This window comes from Falco punctatus (genome assembly GCF_963210335.1).
Source record: "Falco punctatus genome assembly, chromosome: 11".
NCBI classification, from domain to species: domain Eukaryota; kingdom Metazoa; phylum Chordata; class Aves; order Falconiformes; family Falconidae; genus Falco; species Falco punctatus.
In genome coordinates, this window is record NC_137591.1 from 18,382,775 (window position 1) to 18,404,399 (window position 21,625).

A 21,625-nucleotide genomic window follows, 5' to 3' on the forward strand; every position below is an offset into this window, starting at 1 on the left:
GTATTCTGGTTAAAAGCACAGTCCAGCAAACAAACTCCAAGACTGCATATCTAGCTGAGAAATTCCATAGGAAAATTGCCTTTGTTTTATTGTTTAAATGTAGATCGTTCATTTCCTTTCTTCAAGAACAGTATAGCTTGTATGGTTCAGTCCCTTAGACTTATTTGTTTGTTACAATTTCACAGCAAAGCAGCAGCTTAGACATGGCACCCTATTGCTCTATAGGCAAGGCCCGGGGTCTGTACCTGAGCTTTCAGTAAGTAGGAAGGAGCAGCCCCTCAATGGATCAGTGTCAGAATCTCTGCATTGCCCTCGCTGAGTGTTGGAAATGGCTCTATGTCCTAATTGCTACTCTGAAGACTAAAAATCTACCTGTTTTCATGAAAAGTATGGCTTCTCATGAGAAGTATTGCCATCAGCTTCTAAATTAGTGATATATCTTACCACTAAAGACTAGGTAGGTACCTACAGCAATGTTGTACTTTGATACTAAATCCTGTAAGATATTTCTGTCGGCGATCAAGGTACAGCCTTGCTTTCTTTTCTTTAAAGCAGCTTCCCTGATACCATCATATCTATATTTTTTCCTCTTTCTGAGGGCTAGATACTGAAGCTAGCTGAAGAGCTGTCACTGTAGCTACAGTACTGTAGGTCAGCCAGAGAAAGAGCTGGTTTCACACGTAGTGACAGAAGACAGTTCAGCTTCTGGAACCAGGACAACATTCAACTTCCCTTTGCCCAGACCGTGCTCTTTGTGGAACACTGTAACAGAGGATGCAGACTTTCGTTATTAGGAAGAAAATTATGCAACAGCTACTAAGGTGTGAAAGTGGGTAGATGGGAATCTAATTTTCACCCATAAAGTGGATGAGGAAGAAAAAAAGAAGTGCAAGGTGTTTTGAGTTTGTTACATTAAAAACATAATGTGCTTATTTCCAGGGCACTAAAGTGTCCCAGGATGCTAAATATGGGCTTGTATAAGAAGAGCAAATTGAAATATTTTTGAAATTTACTTGGAGTTTGGGCTACTACAAAACTTCTTGGCTCAGTCCTCTCTCAATAGATTTACTATATCAGAGTTATGCTGTAATTGGTACCACGCTGACACATAATGTAAAGTGTTACCTACATTTAAAACTTGAAAATAGTATTTGAATTCCATATTCACAGGTAATAAGAGTTCATCTTCATGGTGGGGAAAATGAGTTTCAGAATGACAGCTCCTAACCTGGATATTTTTTTTCTTTCCAGTTCAGTTCATATGATTTTCTCAATATGGACATTATTCTGCAATCCTTATTCAGGCAAAATCCTCTCTGAAGTTTGTGAATATCAACACAATGATGATAGCCATTGAGAAAGGCTTAGCATTATGAATATATGTTTGTCTTTTAGTCTCCGTATTACCAGTGCAAGCTTTATCAAAAATGCTGCAATAGTCCATGCTAATACCAGTAGCATTATGATATGTCTGTAGTTCCATGTAAAACATTTAATTTAAAAATAACAGTAATTGGCATTTCAACCTTCTCCTTCCCAAGGATTTCAGAGCACTTCCCAAAAGTTAGTTTATTAATTCTCACGATAGTTTATGAATTTTCACAACAGCAAATATCTGTCAAGGCAAGTATATCTGGATGAGATACAAGCCCCTTTGGAGAACTTTCTGTCATAATATCATTGTGCTTTTGCACACGTTCCAATTTCTTTGGTGAATTTACAACAGAAAGTTCCACAACCCCCTGAAAAAGAGACTTTTTTTTCAGCCAGCTCTTCTCTTTACCCTTAGGTCATGTTAACTCTGAGCAACACGGTAAATCACAGGAATTTTGCTTTTGCAGTGTCTTGATTTGACATTTAAATTATTCTCCTGATTCAGATCTTCTGACAATCTGGCAATAAGGTTGACAGTTGAGTCCAGATTTACTTTTTCTGTGGCATTTGTGACAATCCCTGCATGAGTTCTGCTCTTTTAAAAACCAGATTTCTTCATGATCCTAGCCTGGCAGTCTGTATGGTGGGGATCTGTTTAAAGCTGGAGAAAGCGCCTGGCAGAGGAGGGGGCAATCTTTCCGCAGTGCCTGCAGCAAAGCTTGGAAAGATAACCACATATATTCCCTCATGCTTTATTCTTTCCTTAGAAACAAACATCTAAAGATGATGGACCACAATCTGATGTCTGTGGACAGACGGGAAAGGGGGGAGACATAGTTCTGATCTTTCTTATGCTAGAGAGGTGGGAAAGTATCAGTTTAGTCTGCATCTTCACAGATTACGTGGCTTCAGAAGATGAGAAAAGGCCACTGTTGGGGGAGAGCAGAGATGAGAACTTTTCTTCCCTTCCTTCCCCTTGAGAGTTACCATTCTCGGCAGCTGGCAAGCAGCTGAGCTGTGTCCCTTCACAATTAGCTCATCAGGCATGGTAAGTATCTGACAATCTCACCTTCTTCATTGCATGAGTGAGTGATTAATGAATGAATGTGGTTTTTGCAGAGTAATTCAAAGCTGCAGTATAATCACTTTGATAAGATTAAGATCCTGTTTGACATTTTAATAAGAATAAAACAAGCATTTGCTTGCTAGGACATGATCAGGAAATATTGTGGTTGCAGATAAATCAATGCATAAGTTGCTTTTTAGAAACTTTAGAAAATGTTACTTGTATTTGAAATACCACATACTTTATGTCTGTGATCTGACTTCAGCAGTTATTTTGCAAGGTTTTCTAACTGTTTCTGTAGGTTGAAGAAAGACAGGAGAAGGTAGAAGCCATGCACAGAGCTAAGATTCAGAGAAAACCCCTCAGAAGAACCCACACTAAAGCCACTGTCCGCATACGTTGTTGCTGTGGCAGTGTTGTGTTTTTCATGTGTTAAGCACCAAATGAAACATCACTAGCTGATCAGGAAAAGGTATAATATTCATTTTGAGTGATACAATTTGGACTACTGTTACACAGCAAATGTTTATGTATTTTTCATAAACTATATTGGTGACAAAATTTAATTAGATGTAGCTGGAAAACAATGCTTTAATTAAATTCACATTAACTAAAACTTTCATATTTTGCATCAAAATAGCTTTTAAAAAAATTGCGTAGAGTTGTTTCTGTGATTGTTCAACTTCTGTCATTCTCAGATTCACCTCTCTCCTACCAGTGAACACTAGATGATGACAAGGAAGGGTCTGAGTTGAAAATTCATAAAGAATTTGACTTCAAAATGCTCACTTCAATTTAAAAATATTGGATATATGAGATTGAGGAGGTTGTGGATGTGCCAACACAGATTTATTGCCTGTTCTTGTGTGCCTATTATTATCTAGGTGTAGTAATAATGTGAGCCTTTAGACTTGCCTTGCTAATTATGGATGGGAAGGTAACTCGATGGTTGCCAAAAAGCATTGCAAGGCCTGTGTTCATATCCACTATCAAACCAGGTGATTTAATCATTTTATTCCCAACATTTTATTCCCAAACTTTTACCAAAAATGACATCTCCCTGTCTTTAGATAATTGTTAAAGCAGGAAGGACCTAGGTATACTGCAATGAGTGATTTTTAACTAGGTCCTTTGTTTCTCCATCCATGAACGTCCATATGTGAAAAGGCAATTGGTTTCAAAGCACTGCTGCACATTTATTAGTGTTAAATATTATTTACAAAAGCCATGGGGAAGGTACTTGCATAGACTGTCCCAGCACCCCAAATGACACTTGTGTCTGTGGGAACCGAAGTGAGAGTAAAGATGAGTAATCATTTGATCTAAATAGGGACACAGCTGTATTTCTAATGGGATTCAGGCTTTCGAATGGCCAACTTCTTTCAACCTGCCTTAGAGGAGCTGTGAACTTATCATTCGGGCATGTGCACATAAATACAGCAGCTGCCATTGCTGATGGCTTTGAAGCACTTTGCAGTCAACTGCCGGAGCTGGTGGCTCCATGCCAAATCATGATGTGATTCTGATCCTGAGAGATTTTCATGCAAGACTGGGGACAGAGGTCATGGATCATATGTAATGGGCTGACACGTATTAAGAAAGATTAATGAGTCTGGGCACAAATTAATTGTGTTCTTATCAGATAATCAGCAGGTCTTGCTAACACTTACTTTCAACATTATAAAAGAAGAATATGTGTTGGGGTCTCTTGTGGTCAGCTATAAGGAAACAGAGTTTTTAATGTTATTTAAATGAGACAAAATATCAGTCTGGCATAAAATCTTATCAAGGTAAGCTCAGATCAAGGCTATTTTTCCAAGTTCCATATTAACAGAGAAAGGAGCTGCAACAACTGTCTAGATTTATTATAGTGTCAGGAAGAAAACCAGGGTAGAGCAGAAATAAGCCAAAGATTGTTGTTTGCAACTGTGATCTGAGAAAAGTAAAGCAGCATAAGGGTGGTGATGGGGTACAAAAGATGCTGCGAAGAAAATCATGTTATGACCCACTAACTAGAAAAGATTTTCTATTTTCATTCACTTAAGTGCTACTAAAATGTGAATCCAAAGAGGGATTCTGTTCTGTAGGATAGTTTTCTTTTAACAATCAGAACTTCTTGGATGCTCACTTCTTCCCCCAAAACCAAGAGTTGGGAATGCAAAGGCAACACAAATGTTAGGTTGCAGCATGAGTTACAGGACAGCTTCCCTGAAACCTTCATTTTGGTGGTAGATGGTTCCCTTCGCTGTGTGTGGCACCTGTGAAAAATTCAGCTCTTGACTGTTCCTTGCATATGTTTTCACTGGCCTGAATTTGTGGAGGGACTCCAGAACTGTATGTGTATTTGTCATGCCTATTCTCCATTGCTTTTTCTCTTGTCCGGGCTTTTTTTTGTTTTTTTAAAAATGAGATATATACTATTGAGGTTGCTGATTTAAGCAGTTAAAAGTCAGGAGATAATAGAAGCAGCAGGTTATTGTGTTTAAAATTTGTATCAAAGACCCTGCAAGTAGGCAATTAACATGTAGATTTTGAATGAGGGCATTTGCTCCTTTTTTCAATGCTTTTTTTATGGAAACAGTCTGTAGCCTGGGATGAGTGCACTCAAATACTTGTGTCAGATTGCATAAACCTGGAAGAATTTCAATATAGTCCATGAGGTTACTTTGGATTTGAATCAGATTGGAACATTTTGGCAGTAATTGGTATTTTTCTGGATTTTCATGCAGTCATTTGTAGGAAGTGTTTAATCAAATATTCCAAATTCAAGCTATTTACAACCCAAAGCTTTCACAAACCAAAGCAGAATGTTCTAAATATATGAATGACAAGCAAAGGCATACGAAGATAGATAGGCACAATAGCAAACTTTCCAGCCACCTCAGCTACTAATATAAATGGGTTAAAAGACAGGCCTCAGTTAAAGCCACCCAGGGGCAACTCTCCATCATAGGTTCTAGGATAATTCAATGGGAAAAGAACCAAAGGCCAATCCCCAATCCTTCCTGTGGGAATACTCCCAGGAATGTCAAGAACACATCCAAGAGAAGAATATGAATAGTGTTCACAATAAAACTTGACAGGAAAGTGGACATAGTTGTTCTTATTTTTCACCTGAGTTTAAGTCACTTGTCAAGGAAGAAAATATTTTTCTCTTTAGGGTTCTCAGAGAGTGCTTTACATGTAAACAAAAGGCAAGCTGTCCTTATTGAAAGAAATCCCATATATTTGAGCACGAGCATCACTTGGCTGAAGTGAATGAAGGTATATCTTTATCTGACAGAGCAATATTAGGATACTTAATGTTCAATGCCAGCAATGGTTTGGTACCACTTTGTGTGTGTGTGTGTGTGTGTGTGTGTGTATATATATATATATATATATGTATATATAAAAGCCGCAAGCTGAAATTGTTCAATTTTTTAAGTATCATTTAGCCATGTCCTCCAAAAGAGACTCAGAGCTTGCCTTTCTCCTTCTTCTTTAAGCCTGAGAAGTAAATTACACCTGTGCAGTTTCTTAACCCAGTGAGTGGGATTTGGAGGGACCAGTCCTATGTCTGGATGTTACTGTTTAGCACAATTGTTCCGGAGTTTTAGCTAAAAGGTGTGGTAAAATGGCAAGTCCTAGGGTGATTCCTTCCCTCTCAGAGTCTGGTGTAACATACAACTCCTGTAGTATCTGGCAGATATGAATTTGTGGAGGAACATAGGAAATGACAGAAAAATGAGTGAATAGAACAGCAACAGAATAGATGGAAGTATTAATTGACCAGTGAAACATCTGTGACACAGACCTTGATCTCTGTTTTTCCCAGCTATTCTTGTTTCTCTTTTCTACCTGCAGAAATTCACTAACTAGCATGTGAACACAGAAGCCTGTATGGCAAATATAAATTGACACAGTGCCACTGGAGCTAATAAAGCCTGGCTAGTTTACACTGGTTGAGGATCTGGCTCATTTTGTTTCAGTTCTCATTGTATACAGAAGCGAACCATGATTTAAATATAACGGGAATTTCTTCAGTTGTAATGAGCCCTTGTTTCTACATGTAGTACAGTGCATGAAAGTATTTTACCAGCCTGTCTTCCCCTCAAGAGAATGTCACTATATAGGTTTGATACAGTCAATAAGTTTATTTTTTTGTTTTGTAACATTGCCCACTTTGGGGTTTCATCACATTCACAGCAATGCTTTGAATTTTTATTCATAACAATGTGTAAGACCTTAGCTTTTCACTGCTGCTTGTTAGTGTACATTTTGGACAATGTTAACATCATTTCACATATTCAGGACAAGTGAGGAACTTGGTTTAAGTCCTTAGGAGAAGCTAAAAAGACTATTAACAAGCTGAGTCCATAAAAAACATCTGTTCCAGTCATGCTGCTGATTTTTTATTAGTCCTTCAAATCCATAGCAAAGATCTCTAGAGCAAGAAAAATGCTCTAGTGTGGAGTGCAATTTCCAATTTCTTAGCTAACCTGATTTTGTTGATTCATACATATGCATGATTCAGTGCTGTTCCTGAATACAAACAAAAAAAACCACCCTTTTGGGTTGTACTTTATTTATTTTCCTTGAAATGCCCTTGAAATTTCATTTGCTCAGTGAAACCAAACAAATAATTGCATACTAAAAGGAAAATGAAGAGTAGCAAGCTAAATAATTTGTAACATCAAATATTCCTCTGCTGTGGTTAACATTCTCAGTGAGGGGAAACAGTCAGCAATAAACAGCCCAATGTATCTTAAATGCAATAACTAATATCAATGTCAAATGCATGAAGTGAAAATACCTTAGGATATGCTTTCACAGTTCTGCTATATCGCTGCTAAATGGAATATGCTATATAACTATAATAGCAGTCATACTTGTCATATTTCTCCTGATCTCTAAGGAAAAATACCCATGTAGCCATTATGCAGCTTACATCTTTTTCTAGTCCAAGTCATATTTTTATGGGGGTGTTTATGGTGGTTTTTAAAAGTTTACACTCTGAAAGCAAACTTATCACAATTTGTGTATCATACAGACTATACCAAGTCACATTCCTGATAATTAGGGACATGCCGGTACTCTCTTGTTCACATCACTGCTAGCTGCTGTGTAGTAAATAACTAAAGATTACTTCTGATTCGGGCTATGTAATGCTCATCTGTATGAAAAGAAGCAAATAAACAACTTCTTTTAGGCAGAATTTTTAACAGTGACCCCATTAACCACAGTGGACAAAATTTATCACTGGTGTAACTCAAACAGTACCAGGGGAATAATAGCAGGATTGAATTTGACCCATTTTAGTTAAAATTGCACTCATTTCCCTCAACACCCCAGGCAGAGACTTCATATGGTGATGAGCACTTTTCACCGTGTTCCAAGTGTGAAATATTGCTGAACGTAAAGTTTATAAATTCAGATTGGAGGTTTTGAGTCAGTAGTTGTCAGTGAACATCCTGCTGAGAAAACAGTACCATTTGTGATTCCAGCACTTGTGTGGAAACCCCTTGCCAAAGGAGGCTGTAAGTCAGATCCTTCTCTGCTGGAAATGTCTTCTTTTGGGAGGGGAAGACTGAGTCTTTGGGTGCTGTCGCTGCAGACTGTGCAGTGCCATACTCTGGTCCCAAGAAACATCACTAGCTGAAGGTAGGGTGTTAATTTCATCACAGTCTGTCCTTCTCTTGGCCTCTGCTTTGGTCCCAGCACAAAAATAGAAACTCCTGCTCTTTTTTTACTCTTATGTATACTGTGGTGGTGATATTTGCTCTGTTAAAAGGTGAAGAATTGCCTCGGTGGACAATGTGTTTTAATGGCATTCTGCGAGGAGAGAGGTCCTGATAGGCAGCAAACACCTTCACTTCATTGTTTTCCTTCCACCTTTCAAAAAAGCTGTAGCAGACATGGATCAGAATGTGACTTCCACATTCAGTGATGTAAATCATTCCCCCTATGCTTGCTATGCTCATTTCTAATTTCTTTTCCTTATAGAAAGTCTCCTTTAACACTCTTGAAAGACTGTTTCTGTGCAGAAAAGGGAAATCAAATGCTTGTAAATTATTTTCCTTGGTTGATACAGGGAGGGCCATGAAGTTGTAGAGTAGCTGTACACACAGGCATAGGTAGCATGTTTGGTTGTCCCCTTAAGTATGGTTAAAAATTCTAGTCTATTAATTTCTGCTCTGTATGATTCAGCTAGTAGTAAGAAGAAATTATGCATTTAGAATGTATTTAGAAATGCCTTCTAGACAACTTAAGAAAGTTACAAACAGGAGCAGAGTGGGAAGGACAGAGAATGATGACTTATATCTATAGATGTCTGTAAAACATAGAGGACTGACTCAATTAGTGGAATATTCAAAATAATGGTGGAGGATAAACCAACATTTATGTGTCATTAGACATGAAAGTCAGTGAAATATACTTCCAGAATAAAATGCTGGAAGCTCTGCAATATTGAAGCTGAGTGAAGGATCTTCTGAGGAACATTTCTATTGGCTGCTTCTGTTGAGGGGATGGTTTGGAAGGTGGCTGGGAAAGGAGGTCACCAAAGACTAAGAAGTTGTTTAGGCTAATGAAATGTTTGAGAGATAACTAAGACCTTTGGATAGCTTGCTTTGTCTTCCTGGAAGGGTAAGGTTGAGAAAGCACATGACATTCTAGTCAACTTTGCAACTGAGTGTTTCTATGACTCTTTTTTTTCTTCCCCCCCCTCCCCAGCCCTCTAGTCCGTGTAGGCTCCCTGTGCACTGTGACTGTATAGAAGCATGTATAAAGAGGACTGTGGTGGACAACACAATAATATACTGGTAACCTCACTCAAGGCTACCTATTTATGCCTCACTGAGGCATATGCTTCATTTTCTGCCCAGCACTATTGTTCTTGTAAGCCTGCTTGCCGTAGTTCAATATAATGTTTGTTGCATCTGGCTAAAAAGTACCCAATAGACCCAACTGTTTCTCTTGTTGGAGATCTGTGAACTGCTTCCTGGCATGGTGTCAGCCTATGGAGTCCTTACGCAGCACATGGAAGCATCTGGAGAAATCACATTTTCATAATGTAGCAGCAGTAAGGCATCATTTGTTCCACTTAGATCAGATCCACTCTGCAAATCTGATAGGAAGATTTCTCCCTAGGGATCTCATCTTGCTTCCTTTACTTGTTCACTGAAGACCATGAGAACTACACAAGTGGGGTGAGCACTGTCTGACCCTTGGTAATTAAGATCACTTACCTTAATATGTTTGCTAGTTTGAACAGAAGAACCAAGCACAATGACTTAGGACATTTACAGGGCTGGTTTACTTCATGCATTAAATATTGGAAGACAATATGAAACAACCTTTTAACAATGATTCTTCTCTTGAGCCTATCCCATTTCTTTATTAACAAATGACTATTTTTCTTTTCTCTAAGGTGCTCTTTGGGAAGCAGATGCAGCAGATGGAAAGAGTTGAATTGGTTAACTAATACCAGCTTTGGGAAACTTCTGTAAAGTGACCATGATGCACTGCCAGCATCATTACCCTTGGGTTCTACCTGAATGAAGTAAGTTGTATCCAAAACAGTAACAAATCCTTAGTTCCTAATAATAAATACAAACTTTGGGAAAAACTAATATATATGTCAATCTGAACTTTAAATTCCTGTGAAAAAAACTTGGCCTCAGAGCTTCAGAAAATAAATATTTTTGCCACGTGGCAATGGTTGTGAAGTAAATATGTCCCGCTGCTCTGATCTTACATCCTGTCACATTAATGTTTCAGAGCACTCAATATAAATATTAAAACTAATAGCTTCGCTCTTCAGCTATTACTCCATCATTCCCTGAAATCATCATAAAACATTCAAAACCTTTTAGAACATTTACACACTTGAATCTGATGGTGGGGAAAGGAGACTAACAGAGCACAGCTCGCAAGCTTAAATAATAGTGGAAAGCTGTTTATGGAGTATGCTTTATTTATTCATCATTTCAAGTAAAGTTTCAGTTTTGATGGAGAGGAAAAAAAATCAAAGTATAGCTGTCAAGGGAGAAGGCTAAAGTATTGCTTTTCTATACTGTGGACTTGTGTAAAAAAATATGGAAAAAAGTTTGGGGTTGTTTTTTTTTTTAAAAACAGTCCATGAGAATCTCAGTCCAAGGTCAATCAATCTTAGGACTGTGGGTACGTAAACAGCTAATGGATTGTAAAGACACATACCAGTGTTATGAATTTTTAATGAGCAACTCTTCAGCACAGACCCCTATAAATCAATGATGACTTATTGGCTGGATCAATTATGCAAACTTTAAAACATTTAATGACAGGTAATGAACAAGTCTCTCGAGTCCACCAGTCAACAGTGTTTTGCAGTTGTACTTACAACTGCTTCAGTGAAAAGTCTGCAGGAAGCCTTTCCTCAGAAATGATTTAAAACTAAACTCTTAAGGCTGTGGTAAAATGTTAGAGCATGGTTGTGTTTCTCTTTGTATATAACCTTAAATAAGTTGGCAAGTGAGCACAGTTGTTAATGTAGTCATAGGCATGTATATTATTTTTTTTTAACCAATGGTATGTTGTGACCTTGGGAAACCTGCTTTCCCAAACTTTATACTTCAGGTTTCCTGCAAGGTGGTGTAGATATAAATGGTGCAATTTTCAAAGCAAAAGAGGTTGTGCTTGTGTTAGCAGACTAAATAGTTCCTTCTTTACAATGCTTTATTTTGAAAGTTAAGATAGATGTCAAAAAAAAAAGGGTTAGATGAGGGCAGTGATAGACTGTATTACAATTAACGAGCACAAGAGGACTGAAAGATGAGTGTAGGCTGAATAATACAAGACGGTTCTTATGGAATAACTGGTGGCATTATGGTGGTTTAATTGCTTATTAAAATTATTATCCAATGAAAGATGAAGGATTTTTTTGTGGATTTTTGAATTTAATAGTTTAAATTTTAAACATTAACCTTTCTAATGGGCAATTTAAGATAATTCTGCAGATTACAGGAAAGTTGTAAATTAAACATACCATTCAAGAACAAGAACAGGTATATAAGCCCCTGATCCAAGTACCACATTTCTGTTAACTTAGTGAAGGCTTTACTCAGCTTGACAGAGGCTTCCTGGCTGAATCAGTGAATTGAGTAAGCTCTCTTTATTGCCGTTTGCTTTACTTTCCTAAAGACAACAAATATAAAAGCTTGGAAGACAGTTTAATCTTTGGTCTGAAGAACCAAAGTTTAAGTGTTTTGTAAAAATGGTAGAATTATTGTATTTAAAAAAAAAAAAATGTTATCCTCACCTGTATTCTTTACAAGGAACCTGTGGTCAGAAAGCCTCCGATTATGCTGTGACAATATATCTGAATCCCTAGCTGTTTAAACTCACCGGTAAGGTCGTACCTCTTTCATGCTTGCTGCCAACAGTGATTCATGAGAAGTCCTGTGCTACCACAAATCTAGTACCACCAAAATGGGCTGAATAGCACCTTGCTCTGAAAGTTGCTCTCTCAATGCCAAGTGAGGTTTGATGTGAATAAGTGGATACGAGACACAGCAAGAAGAGCATGTTTGGTTTTTTTCATGTCATGCTCAAAGTTCGGGATGTAACACACACAAGGCACATGCAATCATGAGAGTAAATAGAGTCATCCAGGGATCCGTAGCAGTTAAAAAAAAACTATTCTGAACACAATTTACAATCTGAACACAAATTAACATTTTTTGCCTAGTATTTATTACTGTTTCACTTGTGCTGATGGATGAAGTACAGATGTGCCACTACCAGAACTGAAAAGTTGTCTCATTTCACCGTTCCCTGAGTGCCTCTGTGTCCTCATATGAAAATATTTTTTTGAACAGTAAGATCAGTACCTGATGGCAAATAAAGTTTCCTTCTTTCTCCAACCCAAGAGAAAATGCACAACAACAAAGCTTTGCTGAAATGTTCTTTTTATACTGATATGGATGCAACTAGCTTTTTAAGCCGTATCTAAGTGGTGTCAGGAAATATTAATAAAACTCTGCAGCCTTCTGGTGAAGTGAGGAGTGGCCCAAATGTTGGTTAGCACTTCCTTTTTCAAGTGGGAAATGGAGAGATTGCTCCTGGTGGTTAAGGAGCTCACTGAGAAATATGTTTGCTGTGGTCAACCTTTTATTCTGCCATCTGATATGCTGGCAAAACAGGGTATTTAAACAATAGCAGGAAAGTCTTGAAATTCGTGATCTTATTTCTTTAGACTTTTTAGCTTCTTATTGAGACTGACGTTACACTGCTGTCATTTTTCTATGTCACAAGTTGTATCAGTATCTCCAGCAGCTTCAATATACCCTGTGTGGAAGTTCTCCATTTTTATCTGCCAAAACTATCAGTCATTCTCCATTTTCTATATTTAGGGTCTCTCTTTGGCTGTAAGCATCATTTCTACCTGCACCTGCAAGTATGATGCCAGCTGACACTAGGAGAAAAAGATTTTAATGTTATTACCTATGAAACTGTGGACAGATCATATTTGTTTCAAGGATGAACTTAGTGCAGAGGAGTGATGCACCTTTTAATGTAGATATCTTGGCTGGACGGCTTTTTTTAGGAGCATGCTCAATGGAGAGAAGTAGGACTTAGGTTGACAAGCGAGTTGCTTGCCGCTGAAAGGAGTAAATACCCATCCCTACCCCCTTCCAACTGTGTCCGAGAGAAGGAAGTTACCTTTCTGATGCTATTTTACTTAACAGGTTTCTACACATGAAGAAGAAATGGGCACAGCTGGACTGGTAGGTTTCTGCAAATGAGCTAAAGAGTCAACAGTGACTGTATTATTTTTTGTTGTTGTTTTGTTTTAACTTGTCAAATTAGAGCCACCAGTTTAGAGGAAGAGCTGCAGCAGGTGGTAGAAGAAGGGAAAAAAAATGCTGACGTGATGTGTTGATCCTTCTGGTTGCTTTCATTTGACTTTCCCTGATAACAACTGAGTTTTTATCAGGTCTTTTTATATTGTTTTCTTCCTGACTGACACTCTCAGGTTATTCTAAAACCTTGGATCAAGTGAGGTAGCTAAGTTGTAGTAAGTGGATTCTTTTGTGTTGGAAATTCATTGTCAAATTTGCTACATAAGACAACTCCTCATTTCACAGAAGAAGTAACACCATCTCTTTCAACATCTTGTTTTAGGCTTCTCAGAGTATTTCCTAAAAGGCTGATGGACAAGATAATTTGATTGACACCAACCCAGTTTTTCCTGACATCCCATGCACATGCAAAATCTGACAGCTGCCTTCCAAACATCTCCACGCCTCTGAAGTTTCAGTAAATGCTTCTTCTGGGCCCATCTATTCTCTATGTTGCAACAATGGTGGCCAAAACCCACAGAGCTGGCATGCCCTGACTGAAAGTGTTTTCTCTTGTGTAATATAGCCATAAGTGAGTTATTGGAAGGGACCTGCACAGAAAAGTCTGCGGGTGACACATCTGTAAGTATATTATGTCTGCTAATCACAGAGAGGTTTTTCCATTGAACTGTGTAGTAAAATAACCAAAATGCCTTAGGTTTATGTTTCTGTAGCACATTGGGGATTCTCTGTCTGCACTATGGGCTAGTAAACCAAATACTGATGATGCGAGACACAAAAGAATTCACAGAAAAGTCAGTATCATTATGAGGACAAAACTAGCTCCTGTGACAAAAAAGCAAGTCACAGTTACCTGTCAGTTGCTTAGGCAGTACCAAGCTTGTGTGTGTTTATTTCAATTATTCAGTCATTTTGTTTGGTCTTGCCAAAGTAGCCTAATTAATAATGGGAAGTTTTCTAGAGCTTTGGGTAAATAGGGACAGATAAAGTTGCATAACATTGGGCTAACAGTCAAAACAAATTGAATTCCAATCCAATTTCTGTTTGGAGAAAATGGGGTTTAGTTTTTAAGTTAAAAAACATTAATAATTTTCACTTGTATTTTTTTACACCATATTCACACCTTGTGATTTCAGCTGAGATGGGAAAGAGAAAGTAGATAAATAAATACATAAAGTGTTTGTGGGAGACCTCTCTGGCAATATTTTTTGCCCACCTCAATCAAAGTATTGGAAATCTTATGAGAGAAGGATGGAAAGCAAATGTTCTTGAGTGATTTGCAGCTCAATTTTCAAAGCAGCGAGCTACAGATAAGACTATTTTGCTTGCAGTCAGATGTGTATCTGAACTGAAGTGGAATGCTATGCCAATATAAAGATGTTTATTTGCATATGCTTTTTTTGTTTTTAAAGTTTTCTCTGGGAGTTTATTTCTGAAGTTAGTGACTTCCTGGTAAATCACATTCTTTCCTTGCACTAAGCTGGGAAGCAATCAAGTCTCCAGTGCTCAATTTGGCAATATGTTTATTTTGCCTTTTTGAAAACATATTTTTGTACTTTTTTATCTACTTCAAAAGGGAGTACATTAAAGAAAGGGTCAGGAGATGATGACTGTACTTCAGAAAAGAAACAGTCATGGAGTTACAAGAATTTATTGAGGTCAATGTTGACAAAAATTTGATAGAGTTTCTTGAATAGTCTACTGATTTTTCAGTATATTTTTTCTGGTCCTCTAATGAAATTACTGTCACCCTTTTCTGAATGTGATATGTGCTCTCTATCTTTCTGTGTGTGCTCTCTATCTTTCTTTTCATCAGGACACTGTTAATCTCACTTCTCCCCTCTTTTAGCAGGTTTCAAAAGTACATCTTTGACACAGCCTTTTGCTGATGTGCACATGTATCTCCTGATCTCATTGTATATTGCCAAATTAAAAAACAAAGGAAGCCAAGCTGAGAGAGGAAAAAATTGCAATAGCAGAAATTCTTTTTCTCTAACTTTCCCACTGATTGCTTTTTTTTAAATATGGTTGTTACAATTAAATGAATTTGACATAGGAAGTTCCTAGTATACAAGGCTTACATTACAAAACTCCGGTGTTTTGGTATCACCTTGCTAATAGACGCATCATCTTTTATTTGCAGCACTCTTAGCCTTGTAGACAACTTCTCTCCCAGTCCCTTCACAGTGCCAAGGGTTGCAAGTCCCATTATTAGATATTATGAAGTTTCTGCAGTCCTTCTCTGGCCTGTATCAGTCTTTCTGTTATTTCTCCTCTGTGCTGGAATCTGCTCTGGCCTGTCTGTGAGCTAACTACTTGCATGCAGCCTTACATTGCTTTTCTCTTAACTCCCCAATTCAGCTTTACCACTTGGGGGAACTGATGCTTCAGAACTAGTAGTTCTCCAGCCAGCACAGGGACATGTATTGAAGAAGAGCTTGTCTGTGAACTCCCTAGAGCATTACAGGGGTTCATAGACTTTCAGTCCCATAGTCAGGCAGTGATCTGCCATGTTCCTTTGCCATTAGCTGCATATTTGCAGACATGTTGGCCATTGCGAGAGATGACTCTCACTATCAATGCCTACTTCCTAAGCACTTTCAGTTATTAGAAAGACTACATGTCTCCTTGATTTAATAATGGGTAAAGCATCCATCCCAGCACACTACTAGGATTTCGGTCTCATTCAATTGGGACTGGTCTTGCTTATTGTTACCCTGATGGCTTTCAGGCCTAGCCTGTTCCTGGATGTCTGTATACAAAAACCCGTGGTTCTGAACTTGAGTCCTAGGGTCAAAGTTCAGTTGCTCTGGTAAGATTCCATCATGGGGGCATCCTGGAGCACATGGTGTTTGAGATCTTAGTGCTAGTCCTGTTCTACTTCAAGCCACCACTGTTTTAGCCAATATAAAACTTTGGGAGTTATACCTCATGTGCAGCCGAGTAGACCATCCAGGGATTCTGTTTTCCCCAGCACGCCTTGTGTATCACTGCATCCCCATAGACACATCTATAGCTCTTCAGGAGGCGACTGTGTGGTATAAGGTATATGAGATGAAAAATGTGTTAAGCTTGCTGTCACTCAGAGCAGTGGTGCTATAACCATTAGCTCTTCTGATGTGGAGCATGATAAATACCTGGCTGCTAGTGCTGTGTGATTTTGGTGTTCATATTTATGATGACTCCTGTGTTTTGGCTGGTATTTCATAGTTGCATAAACATGAGTGTTCCACATGGCTCCTTACTTATATGAGGACAGCTTTATCCTAGCTTGGGAGAGGGTTAAAAGGGAAGAATAGTATCTCAGAAAAGGCAGGACTGGAAAAAGGATGTGTAAAAACACATTTATCATAAGGTCAAACAGTCTTCTGCAGATGAAACTTCAATCCTTTTATTACTCAAGGTGGGATTTTGGTTGTCTTCCTTGAATTCTGTAATTCATTGTGTCTCATTAAACAACTTAAATAAGGAAAACTAATCCTTGAATAACTTAATGTCTGAGTAATTGCAAACACTGATTTATTTTCAAACACCTCTGTGAGGTGAATAGATAATGTAAGCCTCATCTCATGCTCTACTACTGAGACTTCATGTTCAAGAGTGTCTACAAATTTTTTTGGTGCCCAGGAATGCCTTGGCTCGCTGTGTCTGAGAGACTATCTAATCTTGAAACAGGGGTGTAATGACCAATGTGTATTCACAAAGGGTGACACTGTGGTCTGGCCCTTTCCCAGCAAAACAGTCATTACAGTCAATTTGTGCAAAGATCAGCTGTATTCTGAGTGCACAGGGGACACAGAGGTTCTCAGAAGACCTGGTTTATCTGTGCATAGTGCAAGAACCTAAGTAAGTCCATCCCTTAAGAAAGAAGGCCACCAAACTGAGTTGCGGGTTGGTTGCATTGTTCTAATGAGTTATCTTGCTGAGCGACCACTCTGTTAGCACAGATTTTGAAAAAAAAAAAGAAAAAGAAAAAAAGATCCATTTTTGACAAAAAAAATCGCTCAGTGACAAAGGCATCTCAACATAACACATCTTGGTAAACTAATGTCCTTCACCGTTTAAAGTATGCTTCTTTTTTCAAACTGGAATTCATCTAGCTTTTTCTGGATACTAGTTTTGGTATAACTTCCTCCATCAGAGAGCTGTATTTCAAATATTGGTTTTTTTCTAGATCATTACTAGCACCTGATGCACTTTTAAGAACTGTGCAAGAACACAGTATGATCCAGAAGTGTATTAATGGAAGCTATACTTTTCCTCTTTAAGGAAGGAGGAAAATGTCCAGCTTTTTGGTATCTTTCTTGAAAAGTAGTCACCATAGCTAGGCAGTACATATGACCAGTGACTTCATCAAAGCCATAGCTACTTTTGAGCATAATAAAATAATTCCTTATCCCTTAAGACTGTTACAATCAGGCTAACTGTAACAGAAACACACCACTGAATCATGGCAGGGAAATGAACCTCATGGAGAAATAGGCTGGAGCATTTTAACAACCTGTGCTCCCATCAATATCTTCCATACATAGTATATACAGAGCCTGGAGTCCTCTCAGTGCAGGTGACTAAATAAGCATGTCTTCTCAGAAGATGGCTCCAGGAGGGAGTAAATACGGTGTTCACTTCTTGTTTAGCAGTCAAGGGAAATGGCAGTGGCCACCCCCTTGAAGGTGAGTCTGCTGAGCTGCAAGAATAGAAAAGACATGGAGTCAGAAGGAACGCAAGCAAAGGAGGTTGACTACCTGAGAAGTTAGACTACTTAGTGGGAGGGGGAAGAAAACAGGATAGGTTTTTGTATTAAGTAACTTCTCAATAAAAGGATTCCACAGTGAAACTCTGGATTAAGTTTTGCTGTTTTGAAAATGCACCCGAAGTAGTAATACACATTTCCCATCTTGTAACCAGGGATGCAGTAGTTTCCCTGAAACAGGTCATATGCTGGAGTTGTGCAGTCTGAGCACTGGAAAGCAGTCCTACTGCTGCCATTCCTGCAAGGCAGAAGTGAGAAAAACATTGTTCATTCAGGCTCTTTGGGCTATGGCTTTTAATTCCAAAGCATTGAATCAGGATACTTGTTAATGAAGAAATGTTGATACATATGTTCAATTAACAGCCTGGTAAGACAAAACATGAAACCTTTCTTCTTGTTTATTCTTAATGCATAAAACCAGCAGGATGCAGTGTGCTTGAGGAAGAAGGCAGAGTCTGCTCTGAGGGGCCTGCAGTGCTGAGACCTGTTCCTGCAGTAGTCCATGTTTATTCGTTAAATGGAGAAATACTCCCTGTGTCAGAGATATTATCTGCATTAGTCATCAGTACATGCAATAAGTGTTTGAACAGTCAGGCCATCAGGAGAGGATCTCGAGTGGAGATTTGGGGGAGAGCTACTTTCTTTACATTGGCTCTATGAGATTAACTTCCTCTGAATTCAAATTTAACATTAATGATAATCTGCTCTCTAATAATGTGTTGACCTCAGTCTCATTTTGATTTATGTTTTATTTTTCATTTCTGTATCTCAGGTCAGTGATGACAATACAGCTTTATTTCTCATTCCGTTGACTTGCTGACTTGTTCCTACGACAGTATCAGTTTCCAAAGGATGTTTCTTTAGCATCTAAGGTCAGGCAGGTTTGGGTACTTTCAGCCTAGTGTGGATGGAGATTTTGGTGTCAATTAGTTTAGGAAGAAAGGCAAAGCAGAGCAGAATGCAGATTTGAGATACACTAAGCATGCAAGACTCAGAAATTGTAGAATACAACACAGATGAGTACTGGTAATTTCTGCAGGAAAGGTCTGCACAGCAAAATGTCCATCTGTGCAAAGAACCACTAGCTAGCTCTGAATGACTTTTGCTGCAGGTCCAGTGTCTCTGAATGGCTTTTGCTCTGCCTGGCCTAATAAGGCTGCCCTTGATCAGCTGGGAGACTTACCCAGCACCATCCCCGTCCTTGGGTCAGTGCTTTTTCAGTATCTCTGTACATCCTCTACTGTGCTGTGTAGACATACTCCTGGTGATCCACCTGTCAATGCTGATGTTGATTTAGGGACAAGGGATCATCTCTTGCATATGAAGCCCAGAGGCTGACTTCTGCATTTGTGGCTATGACTGACTCGCATGAGCCTGACTCATGCTCTGCCTGGAGAAACTGCTCTGATCTATCTAGGTTAAAATGTCCTTTCTTCTTTTTAAATTGATATTTTGTGCCATATTTCCAGGTTTGGTCACTCTTGCAGAAGTTCATTTATACTGTTCAGAGGGATTTTTTTAATCTTTGGTGAATCAAAATTTTTGAAAAAACCCTTCACTCAAGGTTGACTGAAAAATCCTGTCTGACTTAAAGCAATATATTTGTCCTTTGTTTTTATAGGGTTTGAAACATTTTTTCCTTTTTAATATAATTGAACTACATCCTATAATAGTATGATATATTTCTAAGACTGGTTCTTTTTATAGGTTTTTTTTCTCTTAGTAAAAATAATTCACTGAGATAGGATTGTTTTTCTACATCACTATGGTTTTGTAATACTATAGGCAAGTCACTTTCATCAGTAAGTTTGTCCTTATGCCAAACAAGGGTAATATTCCACAGCTGAAGAATGTGATGAGCTTTAATTCATTGATAGCTGTAGCATGTTTCAGAAATCTGTCACATTCCCAGGAATATTCTCAATCTCAATATCTGCAGGGGAATATTCAGAGTTAACACTAAAGGACACTAAAGAAGAACAAAATTTTGTGTTGACAATAAAGGCTAAGTGCATGGCACTCTCTGCCAATGCTTTAATTTCACAAATCCTTGTCTGGAGACCTTTCTGGTTCTAAATTTCTGAAGGATGACTAGGATTTTAGCTGAATGACTTCTATTTGACTTTAATGGGAGATCTGCATTTTAAAACACCATGCAATACTTTGAAAAGTTACTCATAATGTCCAGACTAGCATTATTTTAAATCTGTCCTTGGGAATGGCAAATGATGTTATTAATATTCAGTTGTTGCAAGATGGATTCAAGCAAGGGGGGATGGGAGATGTTCTTTGGCATGGTTCTTAGCTGTTAAGAAAGTAATAAACCTTCCTTGTCTCTGATTTTATAACGGACAATAACCATTAACTGATCAACAGAAGAAATGTCAGGTGTGGAATCAATGCTGATAGAAAAATATTTCATCTGTTTACATTTACGAAGGATCACTGATAAAACCTTTGATCCCATTAAGGATATAAACTCTTCACATATAGTCGATGACAAGTCTGATGAGCTAGCTGAGCTCCACCAGCCTCGCTGTGCTTAGTGAATGTTCAGCTAAAAAGGGATCAAATTGACTCATGAATTTCAAGATTCCTAGGAAATTACCATTGTGAGGTGACCCAGTTTTTTGATTAGTGTCATGAAAAGACAGGTCTCACTGAGAAATAAACGTAATAATGTCAACCATGTGCTTAAGTTCTTCTCTCCGTTATACACATTCGCTTTCAAATTGTTTTGTCATTTTAGCATAAACTGTATCACTTGCTTTCATCTGAGAAACACAAGCTTAGCATAGTTCTGTGCAGAAATCAAAGATGAGCATGGAAAAAAGGCCCCTCTTTGCCTATTGAATCATTGATCAGACAAGCACAGCAGATATTTGCATGGATCTTTAGTAGTTAGGTCTCAGTAGCTGCCTTAGATAATTGTTGGAAGGGAAAGAAGAAAAGAACAGCAAACTTGGATATTTCATCCATCTGTTTTTTCAAGTAATTGCAGACCTTACAGGTTGCCCTCTTGCATCTGTCCTTCTTCAAGCACAGGGTGGGTCATCAATTGACACTGTTCAAGCACAGGGTGGGTCATCAATTGACACTGTTATTAATACTGTTATTACTTTGTAACCATCTAGTTTAAACCAGGAGCAAGAAATCATGAACTGCCTTTCCTTGTTAACAAATGTGCATGTTGAGGGGGAATCGGCTGGCAGGGCCAGGAGGCGATTGAGAAGGAGAGTGAGAGGCAAAGCAAAGGTTCATAAATGCCATTAAATCTGAATTGCAGTGGGACTGTTTCACACTGTGTTATTCTCTTGTCAGAAGGCTATTTGACTGAGTTGGAAAATACGCATGCCAATACTATGAACTCTAAAAGATTTAAGAAGTCTTCACAGTGACCAGCCTATGGTCAGTCACTGGCTGTTAGTTGGAACCAGAGTGTTCCCACCTTCCTATGTCACTGAGGGCTTATCAGCCTCATGCAATTGTTGGGATGCAACCATTCCTACCTCCATTTCTTTCCTCATATCTGTGTCATTTTTTGATCATCTCTTCCAGTGTTTTCAGCAATTCCAGATCACTTTTCTCTGTTTCCATTTCCCTGTACAG

The 21,625-nt window shown here is 38.4% G+C and overlaps 2 long non-coding RNA genes across 2 annotated transcripts in view; one reads left to right on the forward strand and one right to left on the reverse strand.

The window, feature by feature from the left end:
* LOC308071368 overlaps positions 1–12,808 on the reverse strand; it is a 39,505-nt gene extending 26,697 nt beyond the window's left edge. Inside the window, exon 1 of the long non-coding RNA XR_013931117.1 lies at positions 1–12,808. This exon is cut by the window's left edge and continues 18,175 nt beyond it. This is a non-coding gene — a long non-coding RNA (uncharacterized lncRNA).
* Positions 12,809–12,823: 15 nt separating this feature from the next.
* The window catches only part of LOC308071365, a 39,620-nt gene continuing 30,818 nt past the window's right edge, over positions 12,824–21,625 (forward strand). The window contains exon 1 of the long non-coding RNA XR_013931114.1: positions 12,824–13,884. This is a non-coding gene — a long non-coding RNA (uncharacterized lncRNA). The remainder of the gene's footprint in view (positions 13,885–21,625) is intronic.